Source organism: Ailuropoda melanoleuca, chromosome 12 (genome assembly GCF_002007445.2).
Source record: "Ailuropoda melanoleuca isolate Jingjing chromosome 12, ASM200744v2, whole genome shotgun sequence".
Lineage (NCBI taxonomy): Eukaryota > Metazoa > Chordata > Mammalia > Carnivora > Ursidae > Ailuropoda > Ailuropoda melanoleuca.
The window spans coordinates 79,331,491-79,353,592 of NC_048229.1; the positions used below are offsets into that span (position 1 = coordinate 79,331,491).

Below are 22,102 nucleotides of genomic sequence, written 5' to 3' on the forward strand. Positions count from 1 at the left end.
ATGGCGCACACCATGGACTCTACCCAGCAGGTCTGCGTACCCAGTGAATTGGTATAAACAGAGATGGAAAACAGCCACAGGCACGTTCGGGGAAGAGCTTGTCACCATCGAGGGTTTTTAAACTTTAGGCGTTCAGCTTTCTGGACATTGGGATTGTTGAAACGCTCTCACGGGTCTCAGCCTCCTAGGCAGAGCCCACGGCCCATCTCCTGCGGCTGCGGCACCGCCTCTGCTCTCTGTCTCTATCACTTCTCCATCCAGGCTTCTGAGGGGTGTAGACGTGTTTTCTCTCCCTCTGCATCTCGTGCGGTGTTCAGACTCCGAGCACAAAGGCCAACATGAGAGACTATGGACTATGAGAAACAAACTGAAGACTTCAGAGGGGAGGGGGTGGGGGAATGGGATAGACTGGTGATGGGTAGTAAGGAGGGCACGTATTGCATGGTGCACTGGGTGTTATACGCAACTAATGAAGCATCAAACTTTACATCGGAATCTGGGGATGTACTGTATGGTGATTAACATAATATAATAAAATAAAAAAAAAAAGAAGATGTGGTCCGTATATACAGTGGAATATTACTCAGCCATCAGAAAGAACGAATTCTCAAAAAAAAAAAAAAAAAAAAAAAAAAAAAAAAAAAACAAAGGCCAAGCCGGCTGCCGACTTAGCGCCTCAGCACCAGAGGAGCACACGGACATGGCAGGAGCAGAAGCGGGTCCCATGCCGGGTCACCCCGCAAGCCCCGGTGAGCGGGCGGGGATGGCATCTGCTGGCTCCTGCTTTGGGGCGTTTTCCTTTAAGATAGGAAAGAGCCCAGCATGTCAGGCGGAAGACAGTCCATCACGGTGGGATCTGGTGAGGAAGCGGGGGCCCCGCTCCCTGTCCACCAAAAACCCTCTTGCCTTTGGCATTCACTTCTCCCGAAAGTGAAATCCCTTTTGTCTGTGGGAAAAACCTCACAAAAGAAGAAAAGCCCAACCGAAAAGCACATTGGTTTCTGTTTATAATCCGAGGGAAGGAATTTCACACAGATTCAACTCATGTATGAAAAAAAAGAACCTATTACTCAGAGTCGGATGTGTTTCCCATTTCCTATTAGCATTAATTTTTTAGGTCACCGCTCAGCTATTTGGAGATTGTTTCATTTAAAGATGATTTATTGATCAGGGATGGTGGGAGAAGCTCAGTGAGCTGTAACAGAGAGCTGCCCGGACGCTTTCCGCTCACCTGCCGTGCCCGTCACCCGGGACACCTGGGGCACCTCTCAGGGAGCTCCTAACCTCGGGCTGGGGACGGCAGGTGAGAGCACTGTGTATTTTCATTTCTTCCCCATGGACAGGAGGGGAGGAAGAGAATGAGAGAGAAGACAAGTTCCAATTGTAAGGACGGCAGAGCTGGGGACGGAGCTGGAATTTCCAGGCACCCTTTCTGCCTCGCCTCTCTGCTGCTGGCAAGTTCTATGGAAAATGAAGATGCCTTTGAATGCATCTCATTCCGTGGTAAAAACCCAATCTCGAGGCCGGAGGAATTTGGGGAGATTTGAAACTTTTGACCCCTTGACTGGGGGTGTCTGTCCAACTAGTGGCCACGAGGAGGTCAGCTCGAGCTCCCAAGCAGCCAGCTCAGATCACAGGATGGTGCGAGCAGATCGATGAGGCTCGCCACAAAGAATCACCTGAAACCTCAGAACGGAACTACTCTCGCGGTTTGTGCAAAAGTAAGATGACCCCAAAATAGCAGCACTAGCGAATGTTGCCAAGAGGTGGAGAGGCGAGCGTGTACAGAGGCTGTAGGAAAGGGCTTTCTTGACGGGAATTTTCTCCATCAGCTCCTGTTATGGGCTGAATTGTGTCCCTCCACCAATCAGGGACGTTGGAGTCCTAACCCCCAGTGCCTGCGGATGTGACCTTGTTTGGAAACAGGGTCTTTGCAGATGATCGAGCTAAGATGATGGGCCCTGATCCAAAATGACAGGCGTCCTCATAAAAAGGGGGAATTTGGACACAGAGTCAGGGACACAGAGGAAGACAAGGGGAACCACAGGCCGGACAGCATCTACAAGCCAGGGACCAGCAGAGGCCACCAGAGCCAGGACAGCGGCACAGAGCGGATTCTCCCTCACTACCTTCAAAAAGAGCTGACCCTGCCCATGCCTCAGTTTCAGGTCTGTGGTCTCCAGAGCTTGAGAGGGTACGGCTCTGTTACGTAAGCTGCCCTTTTTGCGGCAATTTGTCACGCAGTCCCCGAGACCTGATACCACGCCCCGTTGTCGGAGACGGGTGCCCTTATTACTCCTGTTGTATGCGTGCCGTGACACAGAGACAAGTTCATGGTTGCAGAAATGAAAGAAGTTACGTGACCTTCCTGAGTTCAAACAGCACGTGAACAATACCGTCTGGATTTGAACTGCGCTCTCCGACCATAGAGCCCCCGTTCATTTCCACATCACCCCAGAGGAACTTGTGTCTCAGGTGGGGCACACCTGCTCCAACCCCTCAACGCATGAAGGAAGTCGAGGATGCCCGAAGAGGTCCAATCAGATGCCAAGGAGGACCCAGGTCGCCGCCAAGGCTCAATTCCCTACAACACCAGGCTGACCTCGAACAGCTTGACCAGAAACCACTCCAAACCAGGGCAAGAGCCAATTTGGGTCTGCAGTTGTGGTGGTGTCCCAGGGTGCTCATTCCATGGAAAGAGCGGAATGCAGAGCCGGGGAGCGACTGAATGCGGCTGTGCGCACCCTGGTGCCCACCACACTTGGCTTCTCACTCTGGGCCGTGCAGGCCAGGAGGGACAGGGTAGGCTATGGACAGGGTCCCGGGGAGAGTGAAGACACCTGTTTCCAGAGCACCCGTTTGCCCCATGGTGAGTTGTTACCAACATCATATTTACATTAAAGTAATAACCATAACTGATCTTTTCAGTTAGAATTGCATTCAGCGGCTGGTAACGGAAGCCTTAAATGAGAGCGGCTTCCATGAACTGAGAGTCTCTTCTCTCCTCCCACCTGGGCAGCCATGACGGCTCTGTGGTACTCTCAATACCCCGATTTCTGAGCAGGATAGAGTTTGGACCTGGGCGCACACAGGTGGAGAAGGAATGAAAGCTGTGCTCTGGGGGCCTGGGGACAAGGGCGCATCCCACCTGGTTGGAGAGAAGAGTCCAAAGGCTCACACAGGACATTGGACTCAGGAGTCAGGTTGAGGTTAAAGCACTCGTGGTGGCTGAGCGGGGAGCGTCCGCTCCACACTGAGGGTTAGCAGAAAGGCAGACCTGACAGGTGTCCTTCAAATACCCTCTTCTTTGGTGACAGTGACAAACACAGTAGCTAGAGTGACTACTGCTCATGCTAACCCTGACCGACACGCACCTGATGAAGAGGATTCGGCATTCGGCTGGCCCTGTCCCCAGGGAGGACCCTGACTTCCCAGAGCAGCGTTTCAGTTGCCAACGGAAGGAAGTGGTCTTGCTTCTGTTTGGGGAAGAGAGGCAGGGGAGCGCCTGTGATGTGGGTGGGGATGGACACTCTGAAACCGATTGCTTTGGTCCACTTACACCCCCCATGTTGGCTGACAGGTGCAAGCTAGCACCTGGGGTACCTTAAAATTTGCCCTGGTTGCCAGACTCGGCTTCTCTAATGACCGCGCTGCCCCGAGACTGGACCTTGTGGGTGGTGGCTTTGCACACAGTACATGTGTGGGTCAACACACAGAGCGGGGGCCCTTCTCAACTCAGTGGTAAGGCAAAAGCCACACGTGACCGGGTACCCTGGAAAGTCATTGAACTCACCCTTGAAAAGCAGGACTTGAGTGCTCAGGAAGGTCAAAAATCTCAGAAGTCACTTCTTTTGTTTGTCTCTGAATTCTGGCCATGGCTTCCCTTTCCCTGGGGCTGGTCTGGTTAAAACAGGGCGAAAGGAATTTGAAACATGACTTCTTTTCAAGCACATCTAATCTGATTCCCGCACGAGAAATGTCTGTGTGTCCGTGCACTAGGATTCCATTGAAGAGACTTGACAGGGCAGTGGGGTCGGGGCCTTCGCTCCCATCCCCTCAGTCCTTCCGGCCCTCCCAGCCCCTGAACTCCCTCCCAGGACCAGGGCATCCTGCTCGTCTTCTTGAGCCAAAGACGCGCTCTTGAAACACAGACCCGCCATGCATTTTTAGCCTCTGGGCTTGGTGACTTCTCCTTGCCTTTCATCGTTCCAAAGTGGGAACATCAAGGTGGGAAGAAGGGGAAGAGTCAACAAGGAGGCAGCCTCAGAGCAGGGTGCTTGGAGAAGGCTGGAAGCCCCCGTGGCAGGACCACTGCTCGGCGGCGGGGCGCGGTCCCGGCGGCGAGGGTGTGGATGAAAACCTCACAAACGGCTCTTTGTCGCCCTGCCGGGGATCTGGGACGTCCCGTGAGCTGCAGTACACACACACCCACTGGATTAAGAGCCGTCAGACTGGTTCCCAAAGCAAACACTGAGTTAATTTTTCCAGCATATTCCTTTCATGTCTGGGCTGCTTCAGGCTTCACTGGGTCACTGGGCTCTTTGTTACTGGCTTTGCCGAAGCCCCCCAGCCCCCTCCCCCTTGCTGGCTCCTGGAGTCCTCTCCCCTCTACACCCAGGCCCTAATACACTGTTCCGTTTCACTTGAGGGGCGAGAAGAGCCCCCAAAGAGATTGGCCTTTGAAATCTGTGAGTCCATGAGTATGAGCTCCCTGGAAGTTTGGGATCACATTTCTCTGGGCCCCTGGCACGTGTCGGCCTGTAAAAGTCAAGTCCTTATTTCAGGACACGTCCCAGCATCTGCCGTGTGTTTCTGAGTCTCATGCCTCCCCTACCGGGGACCGTGTGATCACACCCTGCCACCCCTGATCCTTCTGGACACACAGCAGCAGTGACTGCCCACTGCCCTCAGATCGTAGCCGCCATCCTCCAGGAGGCCGACGGCCCCACCTGATCTGGCTCTGCCCTCACCACTCTCCCCCAGTCATCTGAACACACTGTAGGTCCCCGAGTGTCCCCGTGTTCCCTTACTGCTATGACACAGGAGGAAACCCATTCGCCGTCTGTGTCATTGAGGGTCCAAACAGGACAGTGGAAAATGCTCCAAATACTGAAGACTGAATAAATACAGGGACCTGGCCTCACACATGATGGGATCGCTAAGAAAACACCCCAAAACCCCATTCTGGCATCCGGGGGTCCAAGGTTCCGCTCAGCAGCTCCTTCTCACCAGCCCCCCAAGAATATATCCAAGTTCCTTCTTTCAAGGCTGACTTTTCCCATCCCACTGGCCAAACACAACAGCAAGGCCCGGGTTCTAATTTCTGAAACACTGTTGGATAAATCGGTTTCTCTTGAGGGATCGGCGACCTGGGGGCTCCCTGCCCTGGACTCTGTGGAGGCAGCAGATGCAATGTGCAGACGGGACCAGAGGGCACTCTGTGACACCTAGACTCACTGGAGGGGGTTTGGGAGGGAGTGTTATGGAGCCGGGGGGGGGGTGGGCTAGAGGCAGGGGGAGGCCAGGCCCTCCAGAAGAAAGCCGAGGCAACCTGTGGCCTCCAGGTTTTTCCTGAAGATGACTTCTAAAGAGAGAGCTAGAGAGTTCTTCAGATTGTCTGCTCAAGGTCATTCATAGACGCAGCTGTGAGCGGGAACCCAAACGAGAGGCGAGGCGGGAAGAGGACCGGGACCGCCACTCCCAGCAAGCTGTTCCATCTGCCTCTCCTTCCTCATTTCTCTAAGGAAAATGACACCTGGGCTCTAGCAGGGACCCTGGCACCAAACGCCTACAGGGAGGGATCAGAGTTCCTGCTTTTTAAAGGAAAGCAGAGGCAAAGAGCTGGCTTTCCCCTCTGGGGTGTGTGTGTGTGTGTGTGTGTGTGTGTGTGTGTGTGTGTGTGTGACGGTCGACCCATCCCACCCAGTAGCCACACCTCCAGCTCTTGGTGGGGGAAATTAACTATAATCCCATCTCCAAAGGCAATTCACTTCTGAACTCTCCTTCCTCATCTTCTGCCACTCCTGCCTCCCCCTCCAGCAACACCAGCCTGCTAAGATTTCTGGAATATTCTATACCATTTCAGGGGTAAGCACTGGAAGGTCGTCCCATCAGCCTGGAATGAGCTTCTGGCCTTTGCTGAGCTGTTTGGTTCAAATTCTGCCTTTTTCTGGAAGGTTTTCATGCCCCACTGCAACTCCCACAAAAATGGTCCTCTCTGCTCTGTGGTTCTGGGGCACCTGCCTTCCTTCAACCTGAGTGTGTTGGGAGCTGCTTGAGGACCGACAAGTTCTTCTTCTGTCCCCACTGCCTCTTCCACAGTACTTGCAAGACAGCCCGCGCTTGGTAACTTGGTAACTATCGATAACTACTGGTAACCCCCAAATAAAAGGGTACAATGAATAGGCGACAGACACGGACATAAAAACTGAAACTGGTTTCAGTGCCGAGGATGGTGGGGTGGTGGTTCTCGGTTCTGGCTACACCTGGGCGAGGATAGTTTTTAAAATTTACTGATGCTGGAAACCACCTCCCACCCTGAGATCAGAACATCAGTAGAACTTTCTACAAGTTCTCAGGTTGACTTTAATTGGCCAAGAAAGAGCTTGCACATCCTTGCTGGAGGACATAAACATGAGTAAGGCATGGTTGCCCCTCCTCTGAGGCACTGACACGACCCAGCTGATTTTTTTCCTCCAAGACAGGAAAAGAGTAGTTCTCAAAGTGGGGTTCCAGGAGCAACAGCAAAGCCTCCCCTGAGAGTTTGTTAGAAATGCAGATGCTGGGGCGTCCCGCTGGCTCAGTAGGTGGAGCGTGCGACTCTTGATCTGGGGGTTGTAGGTATGCTGCGGGCTGGACACCTGGCTCTAACATGACCTGCAGGGGGTCCAGAGAGTGCTAGACTTTGAGAACCACAGCTCCATGGCTTGTTTTTCAAAGTGTGACTCACTCATTGCCACATCAGAAACACCAGATACTGTGAGCATGTCGATTCCTGAAGCCTCTTTAGTGCAAATGACTCAGAGCCTTGGGGCTGGGGGGAGAGTCTCACACTTTACGGACAGTTGGGAGACAGAGCTGCATCTTACAAATGGCTTCCGGGGGGGGAGGTAACCTGGGCCCTAATGTAACACAGCTCCATCCACCGCACCCGCGTGCCTCTCAGAGCGCAGACTTTGCTGAGTTAGGGGACACTCAGGAAGTGGGGTCTGGCTGCTTGCCGTGCATGCATCTTCAGCCCTCGTCTGTGCTCCAGTCCTCAGGTGCCCTGGAAGCCTGCCCAGGACCCATCTTCGAAGTCTCTTTGGTTTGGCCAATGCCCAGCCTCCACCGGCACCTAGGAGTAGGGGAGCCCAGGAGTACCACCCCCACTGTCTCCATGCAAACATCTCTCCTGTGTCTCCTGCATCGGGAAGGGACCTCTCCCTCCAGGGGCGATGGGCCATCACCGCTGACTGACGACAGACACCCATGAAGGCATCACAGGGGACTCTGAATTAACTTGTTGCTCCACAACTGGGACCAGAGAGCCGTCAAAACCTCTATCAAACTCACATTTAATAATCGGAAAACACCCTGCTTGAGCGGGGGCGGGGCCCGTGGCAGAGCTGAGAGTTCACTTTCGTGCACAATTAAGCAAACACACGAGCTTTTCAGCTGTTCACTCGGCAAGTGTAAATATATCCCGCGTTCCGTTTTCATTCCACGGTGAAGCCGTGCCAGACCTGAAGGGAAATAGGGAACTGTCCCGCTGAGGACGGCAGAGGCCCCTGCTCCTTTTCCTGTTGATGCTGTCGCCATGGAGACCGAGCCAAGCTGCCCCTTCGGATGCGCCAGCGGAAAGTTCGCATCGGGCTCCAACTGGCTGCCTGAAGGGTACCCGCTCTGCTCAGCACAGCGCCCTCCGTGGCTTGTTGGTCAGAGAATTTTCGGCTCCAGCCTTTGTGGGTGGGCAAGAATGTTCCTGGGGGGAAGACCAGCCGTGTCCAGACTGAGGAATGAAAAAATTTCAGTGTCAGGACACCTGGTCATCCCTGCTGGGTACAGTGCATCCTGAATTTTATCCACCTCTTACCACCTCAGAACTACAGAAGATGACCGAAGTCCTATTCATAACCACCCTGCAGACTGGAAAGGCCCAGAAGAGTGGTCAGGGCAGTGGTCTTCAACCTGGGTTCCAAGGAACCCCATGCTACCTCAAGGAGCCGGTGGGGAGAAGGGAGGGGGCGTCCACTGCATTCTGGTTGGGTGGCTTGGGGCAAATGAATTCCCTTCGCTATGCCTCCATTTTCTCCTCTGCAGAGTGGAGGTAATGGGGCCTATTTCGACAGCTTCGTAGAGGAGTTTCAAGAAATAAATGAAACACTGTCCAGGCACATGCCGTGCAGTGCTTTAACCCTGAGGGGTGATTTGGCAAAAAGGGCAAAGGGCATTTCGGGAGAAAGAATGGCCATGGCAAAGGCCAGGTGGCAGGTGTGTGCATGGGTGCGCGGGGAAAGACACGTGACCCGTGTACAGGGGGTGGGGTGCTCGGCAACTTCCAGGAGCCGGCGTCTCTCACGGCTCCCCCCTGGCGGATCCAAACACCAGACTTCATTCGTTTACTTCAGGCCCATTTCCTTCCTGGACCCACACCGATCGGTGTCAGGCTGTGGGTTTCTCTTTAGCATCTTCCTGGGTTTAGGGAGCGCACATACTCTAGGAAAGGAATGGTACGACCACCAGAAACACCGGAAGCCCTGCTAGGTGCAGACCAAGTGGCTCTTACTCCCAGCAACGATCATGGTGCCAATGAAACCATCGGGAGCCCTGCCCCCCGCCCCGACCATCTGACCCTCCTGTTGCCCCTACTCAAGGGACCGTTCCTGCCCCCACTTTGCACTCAGGGAAGACGATGAAGCACACAGAGCGTAACTTGTCCCAGTTGCTTGGGCATGCTGGGATTTGAACCCAGGCTCCATGGCTGACACTGCTGGTCTCAGATGTTTCCATGACAGTTTCAGCAGCAAGGGGCGGCAGGAGGGCTACGTCAGCACCACCTACGCTCTCTCAGTCCTCACCAAGACAGCGTTAACAAAGGGGATGGTGATGGCGCCACCAGATCCCCCGGTACCGAGGGAGGCTGGAAATGACAGTCTGTTAGCTGTACACCTGGCTCCTTTGCATAAAATCTGTGTTCTTTTTGGAAGAAGGACGGGGAGGTAGTCTGTATTGACCCTCCTTCTGACATTCAAAAGATCCGCCAGCTTGCGGGTTGCATTGTCTAACATCATGATGGCCCAGCCTTCCCCACTGAGGGCCTTCATGAGCTAGGTCATGGTCTCACATTCCCTTTGGGGACCACGATATTAAAGAGGGTACCTGGAAGGAAGGCCGGGGATAAAGAGGGGGCCTGCATCTTTTCTGAAGGCAAGAAAAATCTCCCAGTCCTCTTCATTCCAGAGCTGGGATCCAAAATCCTTTGCAGCACCTTTCCCAGCTTAGTATAGGGCTGGGGCTGTGGAAAGGACGGTCTCCACTCATTACAGTTCATTCAGTAGGGGCCTGTTGTCCCTCTACACCCCCCTCTCCAAGGCACTGAAGATCATGTCTAATGAGAAGGAAATTCTCTGGCACATCCTGTTCATTGAGAGAAGACAGCCCTTGTCACTTCAGAGAACACTCAATGAGCCAAATTCACAGATTTGGAATCCATCAGACATGCCAAGGAAACCCACTGTCATTCTCAGGCCTTGGAAAGTCTTCCCAAGGGCACTGTAAAGAGGTCGCCAGTGCTTGTCCACTAGCCAGAGATGTGCCCCCACCCAAGTGTGTGTTTGTCCTTCTGTCTGGAAGCCACAGACACTTACATCCCTGTCATGTTGCCCCAGAGACACACACCGCTCTGTACGTCCTTCTTCAGTTTGCGACGGAGCCAGGTCCAGACACCGTGCGGAGCCAGGAAAGGCTGAGAGGACTGACTCATGAGACAAGAGCTCCAATCTTGTCATTGCCTTAGCAAAGCAGGGAGGAATATGCGCGGAAAGCAAGTCAGACTCCAGACACGTGCTCTGCTGCATTTCCTTGTAAAGCCCTCAACCTCCTCTTCTCACGCACAGGCTCCAAACATGGTGGGAAACGCATACTGTGGTCACTGGGGGCCCTGATCTCCACAGCTGCACCTCCACTAGCAGGTGACTTATCACAAAAGGGGCTCCTCATGGTCACAAAAATAAATTTTAAAAATCATGTGTTTCTTATTGGAAATAAAAGTTGGGGCTTCCTCTCCACGCTGCTCTCTCCATATGCAAGGAGACAGCCAAGGGGGCACCCCAGGTGGACCTATTCCCTAAGAGAATGTCACCCTTCTATCCAGGGACTCAGAAATCTGGAGGCGCCCCTCATTCAATCGTTCAATCAGTAACTCTATTGAACATCTTTGCACCAGGTATCGTTTAAGACGGTGAGGCATGGCAAGAACGAGACAATGAAGAATACCTGCCCCCATGGAGCTCACATGCCAGCAGCAAAGTGGCGAGTAGCACAGTGCCAGGGAGGGGCAGTGCTCCCCAGGGCCTGTGTTTCTCAGCAAGGGACTGTGAGCAGAGCAGACACATGGCCGTTTCAACAGCCAAAGATAAGTGAATCCATTGTATGATTTCAAACAGCAGTTTTCCTGAATGGGTTTAATGAGCAGAGTACAGAGTGCTAACCACCAAAATGGTTAAACCTTTCTACGTTCATGATGTGGAAATGCAATGGCTCCTAACCAACTCCATACTCTCACTACGGGGTCAGGGGAAGCCAAGGGATTGAGCTGCAAGTGGAAAGACCTGGTGTTGTTTTTATTACAATGCCTCCAGGAATGACAGATCCATTCATCTCACAGACTTCCAGCAATTGGTACTGAATCCCAGATACCCCGTGTCAAGAAGAGACGTGACTCTAGCTGTAGATTCTGTGTAAGATGGTTAGTAAGGCCTGCCCAGACTCAGGAGAAAGTGCAGCAAATGAGTAGAGGGTGCCCTCGTCCCAGGTCTAGACTGGCAGTCCCAACTATGACACTGAACCCTCTGCAGATCTCAAATTACTAGCAGAATTATTTTTTAAATCTACATATAAAATTAAAGTATGTTTGTTCAACAAGGTACATATCACACAACCCTGCAGGAAGAGGAAGTGGTAGGATGGTGCAGAATGGTGCTAAAAATATCCTCAGACCCTCCTAATGTTTCACAGTTTTCCAAAGGGTGGATCCATTAAGCTGATTAGAGACAGGAAGGGGACCTGGGGTGGCAAGTGTGTGTGTTCCATTTCTAGAATTCAGGTGCCAGTTTCCTTGTTTGGGGGAAAAAGTGTTTAAAATAGATAAATCACAAGGAAGAAAGGAAAGTTACTGAATTGATGTTGTCAAGGTTACACTCTCACAGCATTAACACTGTAGCACTGTGATGTGCAAATGCTCCAAGTGCTTCACGTAGCTTGTTTGAAGTTGCTAACTTCATCATCATCACCGTCACCATCATCACCAACACCACCGTCACCATCACCACCATCACCATCATCATCACCACCGTCACCATCATCACCATCACCACCACCACCATCACCATCATCATCATCACCATCATCACCAACATCACCAACATCACCAACATCACCAACACCATCATCACCAACATCACCATCGTCACCACCGTCACCATCACCACCTTCACCACCATCATCACCATCATCACCAACATCACCACCTTGATCACCACCGTCACCATCATCACCACCAACACCATATCATCACCACCGTCACCATCATCACCGTAATTATCATCATGGGTGTCATGATTAGGATTACTGTGATTAATGTCAACAAGTAGCCCAGAGTAATTGTGCAATTCGAAAGCTGCCTGAGACACGTCAGCAGGGGCAAGCACGGGGGCAGCCTCATAAATGGGCGCCTTTCTCTTTGGTTCCTCTTTATACAGTTACAGGTAACCAGGAGCCCGGCATTTTATGCACCAGCTGTAGCGTCACCTCTGTCCCCGAGTTCTACTCAGAGCCTGACCTTGCAAGTCAATTACAGCTGTTTGCATTGTGCTCGTGAGCTTCCAGCATCCACCCCGGCCCAGCTTTCAACAAAGGCTGGATTCCCATGAACTCTATTCTTTATTGCCAGCTGGTTCCGATTAGAGATGAACCAGTAAAACGAGGAGTAACACAGTCGCAGTGTGTTCCTAAATGTAGCACTTTTCCATGTGTTTTGATTTACCGGTTGGCCAATAAAACCCAGCCGTTCAACAAGGTGGATGCCATACCTCACATGTTTTGCTTATTTTGGTAATGCAGCTTTTTAGAGATTGAAAAAAGATGGGGGTGACCTGGTGTGATAATATCTCCTGGAGTGTGTGTGTGTGCATGAGAGTTTGTGTAGGAGTGTAAATTGTGTTTGTGAGTGTGCAAATGCAGGTGGGTGCAAGTATGTGAATGGCACATGAGTGTAGGTGTCTGTGCGAGGTGTGAATGTGTGTGTGTGGGCTTGTGTATGGACTGTGTGTGCCCTTGTAGAAGTGTGTATGTGTGTGCAAGTGTGTGTGTGTGTGCACGAGATGTGTGGATGTGTGGGCACATGTGACTGTGTGGGTGCGTGAGTGTGTGTGATGTATCGGGTCGGGAAGTCAGAAGCAGGGTCTCTCTAGCAGGGTATCAGGCAGCGATTCAGAGCACCCCTGTCTCTATGCAGACGCTCCCTGTCCGCGCCCTTGCTAAACAACCCACGAGTACAAGAAGAAATACACGATATGCTGCTTCCTCCCTCGTTTCCAGGTGGGCCCTCACCTCCTGAACACCTACTTTCAACCTGCTCTCCAGTGTCCCCAGGAAGGCAGCTGTGACCCAGCGGTGTCCCTTGCCCCTGTGCTGGATGGAGCCGTGGATCATTCAGGACGCACACTTCCACATTCAGCAATGGCAGTGATGCGCAGCTCCAGCTGGAAGACCCCCAACTCAGTCTCGAGCAGGAGACCAGGTGACGGGAGGGAAGATCCCTAGCCCACAGAGTCCGTGTGCCCCCTGCCCCTTGTGTCTGCACCCTGCTCCTGGGGCAGCCTGCCCCCCGAGATGCCCGGTCCACGGGATCCCTGTCTAAGCGCTGTGCTAGCATTCAGCCGGGGTGTACCGCGTGTTTGTGCACTGAGGGTGTGACAGGGGAGGGTGTGGGGAGCCCTGGGGACTGAATTGGAGGTGGTGTGCATTCTGCTGGGGAGAGAAAAGTGGCTTTAAGTGAGACTCAGACTTGGGTGGTGTTGGAATCACAAGCCGGAAGGCAACTCAGAGACCACCTAGCCTGGCTCTGCAATGCCATGAGCACTGCACCTTTAAGAACACGGCATTTCAAGCTGTAATCTTTCATTCATTCATTCATTCATTCATTCATTCATTCATTCAGAAACGACGTTACAGGGATGAATACTACGCATCTTGGAGTTCTCCTTGTAAGAGGAGAACAGAAAATCAGCAAATCAACACATCAACCAGCAGGAGACACCATTAAAGGTCATGGCAGGCATGGGAAGAAACGGAGCACTGTGGGGGATAGTTGGGGGAGGTGCCCCAGAAAGTCACGAGAAGCCAAACCTGAGGGACGCCATGGGAGGAGCAGTCCCTGGAGACGCAGTGGCAAGTATGGAAGTCGATCCAGGTGCAGCCAGGTAGAAAACCACTGCGTGAGAGAGGATTGTCTAGAATCTGCGGCCCAGAACGCCTCAGGCCTCCAGGTGTGTGGGTGGTTATGGCCCCTGGGCAGATGTGGGACTGGGGAAGTCATCAGGCACTTTGGTTTGTTTGAACACAATTGCCCATTAAAATGTAATAATGCAGGCTTTTTCTCCATTTCTCTTAAATTTAGCAAGTTTTTGCTGGCATGCAAGGAAGGAAAATCAATCCAGCACAAATATTCCTTACTTGTAATTTTGCAGAAAGACAATGTGCTGAGGAAATGTCCGGTTGCTTCCTTTTCCGAAGGGTCACTGCCGCTGCGTGAAGCCATGTCTCATCCGACCTCAGGGCTCCCCTGGCCCCCAGAGGTGGCACTCAGCTGCGCTGTCACTTTCGGTAGGAGAATGGAAATAAAGCCAATCTTGCCACCGGCCAACCTGTCAAAAGAGAGCACTTTATTGTTGCAAGGTAGTTCAAAGTCACGTGGAAAAAAATCCCTGTAACAGCAGGCAGGAGTTTATTAAAACCCCACCGCGTATAAAGGTGCAGACATAGCTGGGCGTGGCTCCTGGGCTCATTTCTTTCTGCTCCCACACGGAGAGCTTTCACTGGTGGAAGCACCAAGCAGACAGAGCACACCAAAGATCCTGGGTGGCGTGAGCAAGCCTTGCCCCACACCTCCCGGCAAATGGGACAGCATCCTGGGAGAAGGCTGTGTGTTATGTCCACATTAGGACTGCTTTAATTTCGCACCATTGCTAGTAGAACAGCCATTCCGACATTCTGTTGGATGGCCTGTATTTATTTTTTTTAAAAGATTTTATTTATTTATTTGACAGAGATAGAGACAGTCAGCGAGAGAGGGAACACAAGCAGGGGGAGTGGGAGAGGAAGAAGCAGGCTCATAGCAGAGGAGCCTGATGTGGGGCTCGATCCCATAACGCCGGGATCACGCCCTGAGCCGAAGGCAGACGCTTAACCGCTGTGCCACCCAGCCTCCCCTGCACANGGCCTGTATTTAATGCCTACCCGCCGTGTATCGGGCAAGGAAAAAAGCTGGGGACTCAAGCCTCCTGCCTTGAGTGATCCATGTTGGGGAGCAGGGAACTTTCCCTGGAGAAGGTAGTATCTGGACTGGTGCTCTGTCACCTGTGTTGTTTTACTCTATTACAAATGTTTTCTGTTGAAAGCTTAGAAAATAAACATGAGCAAGAGAACATACAAATCATTCAAAATTATAATGCTCATATAATTTATTAAATTGGACATGTTTGCAATGAAAGGGGGCACTGTGAATAATGACTCCAGGAGGTGCCAGGCATAAACCAAGGCTGATTGAGGCCAATAAAGACATGGGGGCACCTTATTTGTAATGCTGTTCCCAGGGGTGACCACTGTTGACATTCTGGGGTATGCTCGGCAGCCCTGGGAATGGGGGATCAATTCTGCTTCTGCTTGAATTCTGAATAACTGTCCAGCTAAGCACCACATTTATGTCATGATCCCTACAGCAGAATAGAATCAGTGTAGGGAATTTTCAGAAAGAAATAAAGTACATGAGTGTATGGGGTGTGTGGACTCCCATGCCTGTGCCTCACTGGGGTGAAAGCCAGGTACAAAGCAATATACTGAAATGTTAGGTCTATGCTCAGCAGTCAAGCTTATCTCCCACTGAATGGCTACTATCTAACACCAACCAGAGGGTGGCTCCCTGATACCTCCTTCCATTGTCCCCATCAGATGAAGATGGTACCTATTGATAGTGATGCTGCTGCTGCTGATGGTGATGATGATGATGGTGGTGATGGTGATGATGGTGATGATGATAGTGGTGATGGTGATGATGGTGATGGTGATGGTGGTGATGATGGTGATGATGATGGTGATGATGGTGATGGTGATGGTGGTGATGATGGTGATGGTGATGATGGTGATGGTGGTGATGGTGATGGTGATGGTGATGGTGGTGATGATGGTGATGATGGTGATGGTGGTGATGATGGTGATGGTGATGGTGATGATGATGATGGTGATGATGGTGATGGTGGTAATGGTGGTGATGATGATGGTGATGATGGTGATGGTGGTGATGATGGTGATGGTGATGATGGTGATGGTGGTGATGGTGGTGATGATGATGGTGATGATGGTGATGATGGTGATGATGATGATGATGATGGTGATGATGATGATGATGATGATGATGATGATGGTGATGGTGATGATGATGATGATGATGATGATGATGATGGTGATGATGATGGTGATGATGATGATGATGATGATGGTGATGATGATGGTGATGGTGATGATGATGATGATGATGGTGATGATGATGATGGTGATGGTGGTGATGATGGTGATGATGGTGGTGGTGATGATGGTGATAGTGGTGATGATGGTGATGGTGATGATGGTGATGATGATAATGGTGATGATGGTGATGATGATGGTGATAGTGGTGATGATGGTGATGGTGATGATGGTGATGATGGTGATGATGATGGTGATGATGATGGTAATGGTGGTGATGGTGATGGTGGTGATGATGGTGATGATGGTGATGATGGTGTGGTAATGATAATACTGTTCATGGTGATCACGATCATGATTATGGTGGTGATGATGATGGTGATGATGGTGGTAATGATGGTGGTGATGATGGTGATCATGATGATGACAGTGATGATGAGGATGAGAATGATGGTGGTTATGGTAGTGACAATGAACACTTAGATGGAACCACAGGTGCCAGCCCCTAGCCTAAGCCCTTCACACATATTAACCCGTTTGTTTCTCATAATTGCCCCTGAATGAGGAAATATAATTACCTCCAATTTACAGATAAGGAAGCTGAGCCCTAAAGAGTGAAGTCCCTCATCTAACCTCAAGAGAGACATTTTAGAAAAGCTCATTCTGGGAGTAGCAGCACAGAGGAGTTAAAATAAATGTTTCGTTCTTTGGAAGCAGTAAAGAGAACTAGAAAAACTTGTTTTTAGCTCATCTGGAAATGAAGGTCAGCAGGGTTGCCTTGCCTTCTATTTTCTTTCTTTCTTCCCTTTCTATGTATTTATTTTTAAATATCTGAGCCTCCAATTCACTGACAGAGTGTGAAAAATATTTGTACCTTTAGAGGTGCTTATTCACCCTGGAAAACTGGCTGTCATCCAAATGTCATCCAAATGCATAGTCAGCTATCAGTGTAAACTACAGGTTCACACCCCAAACAGGACAGTTAGGTATTGTTCATTTGTTGAAAACCCTTTGAACCTCACACCGTTTACTTCATTGCTTTTTCCTTGTTTATTGGACAAAAAAAAAAAAAAAAAAAACAACNTGGACCAAAAAAAAAAAAAAAAGCCAGCACAATCACAGTGGAAAACAGACAAGACAGATGGAGACCACTGAGGATTTTCCATAGGTGCTCAGCATCTTCTGATGGCCAGCAAGCAGCGAGAGGAGAGGGATGAATAAGTCTCACTGTGGTCAGCACTCAACTGTAGGGCATCGGAGAAACTGGGGCTGCACCTGGGAATGCAGGATGCCTGCTCAGAGCACCAGGCTGGGCGGGCCATGGGGATTCTTCTCAAATCCTCACAGCCACTCAGGAAGGCACTATGCTAGGTGCCAAGGGTAGAATTGGGGGAAAAACATAAATCTGGGGAACAGAGGTATTTCAGTCGGGGAGGGGAATGAGCACACACTAAATAGGCAATTACGAGTCATGTCACATGTCCTGTGATGAGGTATGGCAGAGACTATTCTGTTTTATTTTCCTTTTCCTGAGCACACATGAGGGATTCATACGTTTTCCCACCTCCCTCCCAGTTAGGTTGGGGGCCAGTGATTAGTCTGTCCAATGGACTGTGGACAATGACATGTGGCATGGGCAGTCAAGGGCAGAGTGAGCTCTTGACACTTTCTACCCTTCCCTGTGTCCAGAAGGGAAGCCTCCATCAGCCTGGGTCCCTAACTGATGATGGGGAAAGGAGACCTCACTGAACTTCTTTGAACATGTAACCCAAGTGAGAAATAGACCTGGATTGTGTGAAGTTATGGAGGTTTCAGGGTTAATTTGTCACTCGCCTGTCCTGGCTGACACAACGAGGCAATCAATCACATGTACTTTGGGGCACAGGGAAAGGGTGGTGGGAGGAGATGGTGGTCCACAAAGGCATCTCTTGGACATGGAGCCGTTATGGAGCTGTTGAGATGACAGTGGAGGGAGAGAGTTCCAGGCAGAGGGAACAGCGTGGGCAAAAGCTGGAGGGAGGGAACTGTGCGTATCAAAGAACATGCAGAATGGTCCGGCTTAAACACACTCGTATTTCTTACAGTTCTGGTGGCTGAAGTACAAGATCAAGGTGCCAGCCAATTGGGTTCCTGGTGAGGTCCCTCTTTCTGGTTTGTAGACAACTGCCTTCTCCCCCACATCCTCACTTGGTCTCTCTTCCTCCTCTTATAGGGGCATGGTCCTATCAAGAGGCCCCACCCTCATGACCCCATCTAATTACCTCCCAAGGGCCTCTCTTCAAACACCATCACACTGGGGGGGGGTCAGGACTTCGACATTGGAACTGGGTCAGGGGCACGACTCTACAGCCTAGGGCAAACCGGGGAGGGTCACCAAGACGGTCTTAGGAGCCAAGTGACAAAAATCACGTTGCATATTAAAGAATCACATTAGCCCCATCATGTCTTGAAGATGGAAAAGAGCAAAGCCAGAGGAAGAAACCTAATCTCCTCCTTCTACCCATCGGTACATGTCTTCAATATTATTTACTGAGGACCTACTATGTGCCCAGCGCCGTTGTAGGTGCTGAGGAGATAGCAGTGAGCAAAACAGACCCCTGTCCTCGTGGAACTCACACAGACGCACTTGGGGGCGGGGGCGGCCTGTGTTCTTTTCCGCATGTGTGTTGTATGTTGACAAAATGTCCAACACACTTCAGGCAATGCATATTTCAAATAAAAGTGGGGCAATATAGCCAGGGATATTCCCTGGAGGAGATGGGATAGGATCACTGTGCCTCAAAGCCCAAGAGTCATCCTCCCCAGTGTCCGTGCAGGGAGACAGCTCCCAGATGGTGTGTGCCTCACCGCGGTACTCGAAGCGCTTCCCACTGTGTGCAGATGACACATGTGGAACATGCTAATTGGTCTACACTTGCAATAATGTGTTTTAATAAAAAGATTTACATAACCAACAGGAATCATTGTATTGTCTGGGGTAAGTTAAAAGATAAAAAGGAAAGTGTCAGATCAAAGTTGATTCAAGAAAAAACATCAATCAAAATCATAACCACAGGGGGCGCGCCTGGGTGGCTCAGTCCCTTAAGCGTCCTTCAGCTCAGGTCCTGATCTCAGGGTCCTGGGATTGAGTCCTACATTGAGCTCCCTGCTCAGCAGGGAGTTTGCCCCTCCCTCTCTCTCTGAGCCTCCCTCAGCTTGTGCTCTCTCTCTCTCCCAAATAAATAAATAGAACCTTAAAACAAAATTGTAACCACAGTGTCGCACGCACGCAAGGTAGTTATGGCACAGTCAGGAAGACCGCTCAACCAGCAGGAGATGGGAGCCGCCATGCAGGAGAAGCATCAGCTTCCTGGCTCTGCAGTCATCACTCTCCCTCCATGAAATGAGGACAAAAATTCTCTGATCCCCAGGTAGCCATTTGGTATCAGTACTACTGTCACCTCTTTGTGCCCTGACTGGAGCCATTTTCAAAACTCATCCTGCAGAGCGCCCTAGGGAGACTTGCCACCCTTGGATAACAGGACAAAAAAACGAGAGAGAAAACCAAAAATCAGAAGATGCAGCTTCCCCCATGAGGGGTGGTTCTCAGACAAGCAGACGAAAGTGGGTGCGGGCGTTCCCCGAGAACTGGGGAGTCTTGGGGGAGTGGCATGGTGGTCTGCCCTGGGCGTGGATGTCCATGGGGCCTGGGGAGGGCACTGTCTGCAGCAGGGGCCACACTTTCGGGTCAAGCCCGGCCCTGCGACTGCTGCGCTGTGTGCACCTCCCCTCGTTCTCACCTGGGCCGTGCCCGTGGACGGTAGGGATGTAATCGCCTCTCGGTGCTTATCTATGGCTTTTCCATTGCAGGTGGGGCCAGCTATCAGTCCAGACACACTCTGCTTTTTAAAATTTAGCCTAGTTTGTGACTCCAACGTTGAACTGGGATCTAAGGGTAGGGCTTGTATCTGCGTTGACACAGAAGTGCCAATTGTGTCTCTTTGATGACAAGATAAAAACGGTTTTCAAAACAGGGGAGAAGGCACATGCAAAGCAGAGGCGGGGTCCCCTGGCTGCAGAGGTGGGAAGTTCCTCCAGCTGCAGAGGTGGGGTTCCCCTGGCTGCAGAGGTGGGGTCCCCTGGCTGCAGAGGCTCCTGGGGAGGTGGCCGCTGAGCCCTGGTCAGCAGAAGATGAAGGGACATCGCGACCCCCTGGCAAAAAAGTCTTGAACACCCTCCTCTTGGTGACCTATTCACAATGCACAGGGCACACCCGCACTCCCCATGCCCACCCCCTGTTCTGTTTTTCTCCCTGTGTGTCCATACTTTACTTTCTGTATTGTCTGACCTCCCTCCAGCACCCAAGCTTGCCTGGGGCACACATCTGTTGGGTTTTGCCCCTGCCTGTACCCCAGTGCCTGGACGAGAGAAGGCCTCAACTGGACTGGGTTTGCCTGTCTCTGGACTCTTCACCCGTGAACTCGGACAGCCTGGACTCCTCGTGTCTGGCTGATTTTGCTCACTACGCTATTTGGTTGTGGATCTCTCATTCTCGTTGCTGTTTTAGGCTCCGTTCTGCACCCATACTGTGTTTATCCGTTCCACAGTGCTGTGCCTTGTGGGGTCTTCCCAGATTGGGGTTAGTACGGATGTGCAGCCAAGAACGTGCCAGTCCTTGGGCACTGGGATTTAGAGCCCTAAACTGGTTGCTCAGACAAAGGGTTGCACCAGTGCGGGTGGGGTGGAGGCCCTGCTCAGCTGAGGCACTGTTGTTTTTGTTTCTCTTCTGGCTAGAAGGGATGTCCCTGCTGTCAGAGGACACCCATTATGGGACATAAGGACACAGCAAATGCAAGAGGAGCCACGTGCTCACACTGGGACCGCTCAAGTCCCAAACCAGGGTGATTCCCCTCTGGCCGGCTGAAAGAGGACTACGCCCCACAGCACCGTTCATGGACCACCTGCCCCCCAGCTCCCATGGCTTCTTGCTCCCCACTGCTAATGGCCGAGGCCATGCCTTGCACCTGGAGACCTGGCGGCCAATGCCCTCTGCCCTTTGTGTCAAAGGGGAAGGTGGCAGATGGAGCAGGAAGAGGCCAGTTCTGGGCCCAGCTCTGGGGGGAGCCACAGCCCATCCCTGGAAGGACGAACTTCTACTGAAACCCTCCCCAGGGAGAGCCGATCCCCCAGAAGTCACACTCTGGAACCCTCCCATCAGCTTCTGCCACATGCACTTGTCGGGTTTTATTTCCATTTCTAATTTGAGCCAAAATTTCCAAAAATGAGAGATTTTACCAACCATTTCCTATTTTGGATCCTCTTAAAATACAAGCTGATGTGCCCACCCCAGCCCTGCATTTCACGGTGGCCACATCTGGCAGAGCTGAGAAATAGCTTTCCATTGACAGCAGGGGTAATTTTCCAAACATGACATTATTTTATGCACGTCGTGCACACGCCTGGACATTCTAGGTGTTCAACAGGAGAGACAGAGAAAACAGAGACAGAGAGAGACAGGGAAAAAGAATGATTTGGGAAAGTGAGGGCCATCTTGGCCACTGTGTCACTCAGAGGACCTTACAGAATGAGCTCAGAGCCCAGCCCCTGGGCACCCACCAGAGAGAGCATCATGCACTGGAGAAGGCCACAGGAGGCCTGCTCGCGGCGTGCATCCGGACCCCTCCACGTAGGCCACTCAACGGCCACCCCAGTGCGGAGCGGCATCACCTGGGGATGATGTCATTATGGTTTCGAGGTTTATTTTTTTCTCTACTGTTCTTAATTGGGGTTTATGTGCCGACATTACAACTTAATTCCTGTTCAAGTAACGACTCCGTTGAATGACATGAAATACGGTGTTTAGCCAAGCTTCTGCGTCTAACCCCCCCGACCCTGTGCCGGGACGTCCCCTTGGTTCACGCTCCCGGCCATCTGAAGTATCCCCACGCTACCCCAGAGCCGCGCCAGGCCCCCAGGGAGGAGGAAAGCCATGGTGCAGCTCTGTCCTCCCGCCCACCCTCCCCCCCTCCCTGCCTTCACTCACTCAGCAGACATCAATGAGCAGGAACCCCACAAGCTGGGGCTGAGAAGAGTCCAGATGAATAAAAGATAAACTCTGGCCTCTGCCCTCAGGGAGGACACGGAAACATGTGTGGTGGGGACCCGACCTCCGTTCCGTGTC

General features: G+C 51.5%; 1 long non-coding RNA gene across 1 annotated transcript in view; it reads right to left on the reverse strand.

Annotated features, from left to right (window-relative positions):
• LOC105239251 overlaps positions 1–22,102 on the reverse strand; it is a 328,945-nt gene that overhangs the window by 33,953 nt on the left and 272,890 nt on the right. Inside the window, exon 13 of the long non-coding RNA XR_002143499.2 lies at positions 13,936–14,126. This is a non-coding gene — a long non-coding RNA (uncharacterized LOC105239251). The remainder of the gene's footprint in view (positions 1–13,935; positions 14,127–22,102) is intronic.